The 8,332-nt window shown below is 35.3% G+C and overlaps 1 pseudogene; it reads right to left on the bottom strand.

Annotated features, from left to right (window-relative positions):
• Nucleotides 1-289: 289 nt before the first annotated feature.
• The window catches only part of LOC107557324 (nucleolar complex protein 3 homolog), an 8,514-nt pseudogene continuing 471 nt past the window's right edge, over nt 290-8,332 (bottom strand).

Genomic DNA, 8,332 nt, shown 5'->3' with positions numbered 1-8,332 from the left:
TTTTTTTTTTTTTGCATAGTGCATTTTCCACATAGCTGTAGATTCAGTTTTGCTTATATAAATTCAGTAAATTAATTTAGGCTTGCCACTATAATTTGTTTATTTTATACTTATATTTTTTTATTCTTGTTCTGAATACTGTTAAATTTGAAGAATTTATTGTAGAGTGAAACTAAGTGTTTATAAATATTTCATTTTATTTGACAGTATTTCTGAATGTAATAAAATGTGATGTATACACTAATGCGACTAACGCTTTTTTCCCTCTCGACAATGCAATTTTGACCTGGCTTTCAGTAAGGTGCAACTTATTATAATATAATATAAATAGGCACTTTAATATCTGGCTCTGTTCAGTGACTGAGTGGCTGATACCTTCAGTAAGTGAAGCTCCCACAGTGCCGTGTTCTGAGGGCTGCAGTATTCAGGCACATCCAGCTCCGGCAGATACACACCACTGCCCTGCATTTCAGTATCCAGCAGGATGTCACACTTAGGGAAGGTCTACACAAACACCACATACACAGAGAACTCATACATTCACCTCAGAAACCACAAACATGAAGGCCTCTGTTAGCGAAATGAAAGGAGGAACAGCACTGGCTCACATGCATCAGCGCTCTGTTGGCCGCCAGGATGCCCACACAGGAGTCAGGCAGCAGGTGCAGCCCGAGCGCGCCCTGCGCCCTCTGCAGTCTCACCTGCTTCCTGCGTCTGGTCAGCATGACGTCCAGACACTGCAGAACGACCGCTGTCTCCTCATTCGTTCCTCCTGCGGCTGATTCACACAATAGTTATTTCCATCCAAAATATTGAAATATTTGAAATATTGCATAAAACATCTCAAGCGTTCAACCGGAAAAGCCTGTGACTATTTTCTTCCAACATGATATTTACTTGTTGCAGCCTTAGAGATCACAGATGAAACGCAGCAACGCATGCAAGACAGTTCTGGGAGGTAATTATATCAAATCATTTTAAATGACAGACTTTTATGGAAACCCATTTTTGCCACAGAATAAAAAAAGGAAATTGTGACTTTTTCCATCTCACAATTCTAAGAAAGAATATAGCTCAGAATTGTGAGATCAACTTTTTTTTTCTTCATGTAATTTCATTAACATCTCACAATTCAGCATTTACATTACAATTAGAATTCTTTACAATCTTGCAATCCAGTTTTGTTTTCACCATGGAATAAAAAAACAACAACCTTTTTTTCCTCACAGCTGCAACTTTATATCTCGCAATTCTGAGTTTGAAAACAGCAATTCACAGAACTGCGAGAAAAAAAGTCAGAATTGTGAGATAAAAAGCAATTACATTTTGAAATATTTGAAATATTGCATAAAACATCTCAAGCGTTCAACCGGAAAAGCCTGTGACTATTTTCTTCCAACATGATATTTACTTGTTGCAGCCTTAGAGATCACAGATGAAACGCAGCAACGCATGCAAGACAGTTCTGGGAGGTAATTATATCAAATCATTTTAAATGACAGACTTTTATGGAAACCCATTTTTGCCACAGAATAAAAAAAGGAAATTGTGACTTTTTCCATCTCACAATTCTAAGAAAGAATATAGCTCAGAATTGTGAGATCAACTTTTTTTTTCTTCATGTAATTTCATTAACATCTCACAATTCAGCATTTACATTACAATTAGAATTCTTTACAATCTTGCAATCCAGTTTTGTTTTCACCATGGAATAAAAAAACAACAACCTTTTATCTCGCAATTCTGAGTTTGAAAACAGCAATTCACAGAACTGTGAGAAAAAAAAGTCAGAATTGTGAGATAAAAAGCAATTACATTTAAAAAAAAAAAAAGTTCATTCTGTGGTGGAAACCAAGCTTTAGTAGACTTTGGCTCAGTCATTTCAGAGGGATTAAAAGAAGATTTTTGACAATGTGCCATGAGATGAGTCCCCTGAACTATTAAAAAAAAAAAAAGTTCATTCTGTGGGGGAAACCAAGCTTTAGTAGACTTTGGCTCAGTCATTTCAGAGGGATTAAAAGAAGATTTTTGACAATGTGCCATGAGATGAGTCCCCTGAACTATTAAAAAAAAAAAAAGTTCATTCTGTGGTGGAAACCAAGCTTTAGTAGACTTTGGCTCAGTCATTTCAGAGTGATTAAAAGAAGATTTTTGACAATGTGCCATGAGATGAGTCCACTGAACTATTAAAAAAAAAAAAAAAAGATTTTTCACATTTTTAAATAAGACAAGACTACTGGAGAACATTTTACTTCAGTCTTTCTGCTTCAGAATCTGTGTTACTTGCCGTTTCTTTGTAATTATTTGTGAAATTTAGTAGCGATTTCTGAGTGAAAATTCTTTCAAAGTAAATCCTACACCACAATTTTGAATTCACTGTGGTTACTTAGTCCAAACACGTGATCCGTTTCTGTTGCGCTTCCAGGTATTTACTCAGTAAATGTTTTGGTAATGTAGATTATTCATATATTTTCTTATAGAATAAAAAAGATCTTGGTGATTTGATTTCACCCAGTGCTCTTTTATGCAGTATCCCAAAACTGGCATAAAAATACATGGATGGAAACATGTTCAATAATATTTCAGGGGTTCTGCAGGTTTTATGAAGGTAAATTTAAGATGTTTTAAAGACTTGAAAATTTAAGGAACACGGTGTTTTGTATTAGGGTCAAAGACGAAAAAGGGTTTAAGCATAAAAACAATAAGTGTAATACTGCTTTAAATTGTTGTTGTTTAAAAATGTTGTTTAAAAGTTTTCTTTTTAATTTAATTGCAATTTTGTTTTTGTTTTTCTGAGCAAAAAAATTAATATCATACATTTTTCCCTAATTTACAGAAGAGACCCACTAAAATGTCATTCAGTGTAACAATCTTTTAACATATTTACAACAAAAATCAATTTATGACATATTAAAAAACAAATTACTTTCACCCCAAATACTAATTAGTTGTAATTTTACATTTTTAAAATTTGCCACTATGCTAGGTTTTGCCCATTTGTCTATTTTAATATGTACACGTCAGAATAAGTATGTTGTTTGAATTTTTACATAAATATTGTGTTACACTGAATGACAATGTAACATTATTTCAACCAAATTTTAACATTTTATCCTTCAAAAACTTATATTAAACCTTAAAAGTAGACACTTTACTTACATTTAATGTGCTTTCTATGGACATAAAATCACTTTTGATGCGGACATCTTAACATCTTTGACCCATTAGCAACACAAAGCTTGAAAATTAAAATTACTACAGATCTCCAATTGCTAATTTTCATTTCATTTCACACACACACACACACGTCTGGTTTGCTATCCTTGTGGGGACTCTCCATAGGTGTAATGGTTTTTATACTGTACAGACCATATATTCTATTGCCCTACACCAACCCTACCCCTAAACCTACCCCTTACAAGAAACTTTCTGCATTTTTAGATTTTCAAAAAACTTCATTCCGTGTGATTTATTAGCTTGTTTACCCCAGTGGGAACCTCAATTTAGGTTCCCACCGTGACACGAGTCCCCATGAGTCTGTGTGTATTCAGGTTTAAGTCCCCATCAGAATAGAAAAACAGGTACACACACACACACAAAATAAAAAAGCTTACGACTTGAACCGCACTGATCCAAACCACTAGAAATTGGAAATAACATTTACTTTACCTTCTGATCACACCGCAAAAAAATGTTGTTCCTCAGTATATTTTGTGTCATTTCATGTGCAAGCGTCTAAAGATCTATACATCATTTACTTGAGAAGCAAAACGTACGCGAGAAGTCTCGTTTTAAGAAAAATGCATCAAAATGAAGTGAGTTTATGATTAAAGCAAGAACAAATATCTGCTAATGGGCTCAGAAATCAACTAAATTCAAAAGGAAAACAAGTTTTCATAGTCCACTGACAGATGTCTGTCCTTGTTTTAAGCACAGACTCACTTCATTTGGTTCAGTTTCTCAGAAAACTAGACTTCATCTCAAGTGAATGCAAAGTGAAGCGTAATAAATGTCTGGGACACTGCAATTTCTAAGTGACGGGATGTTCTTGCTCATATTAAATAACTCGGTGTGCAGAGACACTGGAGATCTCACCTGCGTGCAGCGTCAGCAGGGTCGATGTTGAGGACGTCACCTGTTGGAAACAGATGCATTTTAGCTCAGCGAGGGTGGGATGTTTGTGAAACCAGAGCTGTGGCGGCACTGACCTTGTCCTGAGAGGATGTGAGGATGCAGTGAAGCCTCTCGCGATACGTCAAATCCTGAGAGAAGGAGAACGCTCACATGTTAATGCATGAAGCGTGACGTGAAGCAGGTGCTCCTGGTTGAAATACTTACACCCGATGTGATGAGGCCGTACAGCACCACCAACAAATCATCGAAGAACTCCCAAGTTTATCAAATGAGCAAACCTTCAGGAAACAATTGCAACCATGTTAATCAAGAACACCGAGGAAAACGCTTTGTAACGGTGTAATAACACTATAATAAAGCAGTTATACACATCAAGTGCTTCTTACTTCGCAAGACCTTCTAAAACGGAGGGCAGTAAGATGGGCTTCTGAGCTTTCTTCAGTATTCTGAAGTAGATGAGGAACACAATGTTCAGCGTCTCTGTGTGCTGGAATCAAACGATGGACCAACAACATACAAGAACACATTCATGCATTAAAAGGAACAGGCTCTCCATCTACTGTAGTAAGACTCACCGATTGAATTTTCTTCTCCTTGCTCTCTGAAGCCTCAGCTTCTAGAAGTTCTTTCTGCAGCTTCTCCTCTGCTTTCTTCCACTGTTGAGGACAAGACGATGGTGGATCACGGTCACAAAACAGGTATAACACTTTTCCAGAAGCTTGAGGAAATATATTTGGCATTCATTTGCTCCACAGGCATTTCAGAAAATTCTTCATATAAAGACAGATTTCATTAATAAACTCTTTCTAACTCTGCACTTGACCATTAAACGTTTCGTTCACATGCTTTCAGATGGAGCAGCATTTATTACACAGAGCCGTAGTTCACTGAGAAGCTATGCAAACAAGCTGTCATTATCGCGAACGATTTCAGAATCGCGCAATAAAAGCGATTTTTTTGCGTAACTTGTCAGTGAACTACGGCTCTGTGTAGTAAATGCTGCTCCATCTGAAAGCATGTGATGATGATTTCCTGCTGATTACAGAACCAGCTTTACTAACAAAATGCACATGACAATCGCATTCGATTAATCGTGCAGCCCTAAAGGTTATTATAAAATATTTAAATATACACTACTTTTCAAAAGTTTGAGGTCAGTAAGACTTTTTTTATTTATTTATTTTTTTTAAGAATTGAATACTTGAATTTGCCAACACAAGGCTGCATCAAATGATATGATAATGTAACACAAAATATATTTAAATTAAAAGCTGTTCATTTGAACTTTATATTCATTAAAGGGGTCATATGATGCGATTTCAAGTTTTTTCACATGACCCCTTTAAAGAATTCTGACAACAAATGTATCATAAAAAAATATTACATTTCCACAAAAATATTAAGCAGCACTGCTGTTTTCATCATTGATAATAATCAGAAATGTTTCTTGAGCAGTAAATCAGCATATTAGAATGATTTCTGAAGGATCATGTGACACTGAAGACTGGAGGAATGATGCTGAAAATTCAGCTTTGATCACAGAAATAAATTATAATTAAAAAAATGATTAAAATAGAAAACAGTTGTTTTAAATTGTAATAATATTTCACAATATTAGGCTAGTGTTTTTACTGTATATTTCATCAAATAATGCAGCCTTGGTGAGCAGAAGACACTTCTTTCAAAAACATGAATACATCTTACTGACCCCAGAACTTTTGAATAGCAGAGTAACTTGAGAGAGTTAATAACATTCAGCTCAGTTCAAACCTTCCGCTGCATCCTGGACAAATTAGTCCTCTTCTCCTTGAAGGACATGAACTTCTTTTTGGGCGCAGTAACATTATAAATGTCTGTCACTTTTGATCAATTTAATGCTGAATAAAAGTGTTATGGGTAAAGATTTTAGGGTAGTCAGGGAGTTTGAGAGTTTATTAAAAACTAATAAAAAAAAAAAAAATTAAAATAAATCATTTTAAAATAAAACAATCAAAATAAAACACTAGAAAAGATGAAATAGTTTATTCGTTTACCTGCATGTCATGTAACCAATAACCAACATCAGAAAGCAGTGAGCATGCAAATATGTTGTTAAATTATTGAAATAAATCTCAAATAAATATTTAGCATCAAAAGGATTCGAACAACAAAAAAGTTACGATTTTTTTTTCTCCTAAAACACGACATGGCAACACAAACTACTACAGCACTTTCTTAAACACACCCTTGAGATTTCAAGAGGTTACGCTTGAAAAAATCCACACCAACCGTTTGTTAATTCATCCTGGTCATCTGGTTCCTCCTCTTCCTCCGCCACAACTAGAGGAAACAATCAGACGGTTAATCACAAATGTGACCCTGGACCACAAAACCAGTCATAAGGGTACATTTTTTAAAATTGAGATTTATAAATCATCTGAAAGCTGAATAAATAAGCTTTCCATTGATGTATGGTTTGTTAGGATAGGACAATATTCCAAAATCTGGAATCTGAGGGTGCAAAAAAAAAAAAATCTAAATATTGAGAAAATCGCCTTTAAAGTTGTTCAAATGAAGCAATGCATATTACTAATCAAAAATTAAGTTTTGATATATTTACAGTAGGAAATTTACTAAATATCTTTATGGAACATGATCTTTACTTAACGTCCCAATGATTTTTGACATAAAAGAAAAATCTATAATTTTGACCCATACAGTGTATTTTTGGCTATTGCTACAAATATACCCCAGCGACTTAACACTGCTTTTGTGCTCCAGGGTCACGTATCATCCTCTCTAGACCCACAGCGGGTTTCTCTATGCTCTGAGGGATCAGGCCGCTCTTGTCTTTGATGGGAAGCAGGTGAATGAGTTCTTTCTGCTCCTCCTGCTGTATCTTCCTGGGCATCTTCTCATACTTCTCCACCGGCTGTTCAGTCTTGCGCTTTTTGGCATGTACTGGAGCGCTACAAAAGAAAAGAGGAAAAATGCTCTCAACAGACATCCGCTGGTCACGAGTATAAAGTCTTGAGAGAAATTAACGTCAAGTGATTTAATAACAAGGACCAAAGCATATGTTTTAAACACTGCTGCCTACCATGATGAGATGTCTCGAGTCAGAAAGGAAGCTTTCTTTGCCAAGGCTTTGATCTGTTCTAGATCATCCTCGTCCATCATGTCTACAGGCAGAGACTCCAGGAACTCCTCCTCCTCCTCCTCTTCCTCCTCTGTTGTGATACATCAGCATTACAACGCTGTCTCAGTGTTGAGCACGAGAGTTAATGAAAATGATCCGAGAACAGTTTCTCTCACCTGGTTTCTTCTTATAGCGCTCCAGGGGTTTGAGGGTCTTGTGGGAGACATCTGTAATGGCTTGCCGAAGCGTCCTCTGTTCTTTGCGTTGTTTCTTAGCTGAACTCTGTTGCTTAAACTGATGATTCTTCAGTTTGTTTTCTAGCTTCAGATTGCTGCTTTTCAGTAATTTTTTGAAGCTAGGCTTCTTTTTCTTGTTCCTTTTGGAAGTCTTTCGTTTGAAAGACACATAAGCACATGATAGAGTATGACGCAATTATACATAAGACAAGACATAACGTCTTTAAACATATGAAGCAAAATGAAAAATTCAGAGGCCGACTTGCATTGTACGATATGCCAAAAAGTGATTTTCATTACTGTTTTCCATCAGATAGTTTGCTTCAAAATATTAGATTTTAAATACTTTTACTCTATATTTAACTTAAATACTGCAATAACTGAAAATCAGTGTAAAATGTGTTATTTTATAGAGAAATAAATGGTGTTTAGATTAGATGCGAATAGTTTAGTACAATGGAATCCCCTCAACATATAATAACATATTATTTAACTACTTATTGCTTTCAGTCTAAGTACCAGAGAGTTAACTAAAACAATGAGAGGTTAACTCTTAGTATATATGATATGATATATGACAAGATATACAGTAGGGGGTTGACAAGTATGCTATATATTATATAGAATGACAGTGTTTATACTATGGAAGCCCGTTTCCACCACTGAATAAAAAATAAAAAAGGTAATTGCTACTTTTTCATCTCACAATTCTGACTTTTTTTCCTCAGAATTGTGATATATAAACTTGCAATTCTGAGAAAATATCAAGTCTTTTCCCCACCTCAAAATTGGACTTTAAGTTTATATCTCACAATTGTGACTTTATAACTCGCAATTCTGACTT

The sequence above is a fragment of the Sinocyclocheilus grahami genome, unplaced genomic scaffold, assembly GCF_001515645.1.
Source record: "Sinocyclocheilus grahami isolate Dianchi unplaced genomic scaffold, SAMN03320097.WGS_v1.1 scaffold599.1, whole genome shotgun sequence".
In the NCBI taxonomy this organism is placed as follows: domain Eukaryota; kingdom Metazoa; phylum Chordata; class Actinopteri; order Cypriniformes; family Cyprinidae; genus Sinocyclocheilus; species Sinocyclocheilus grahami.
This window is presented reverse-complemented; position numbering and strand designations above follow the sequence as displayed.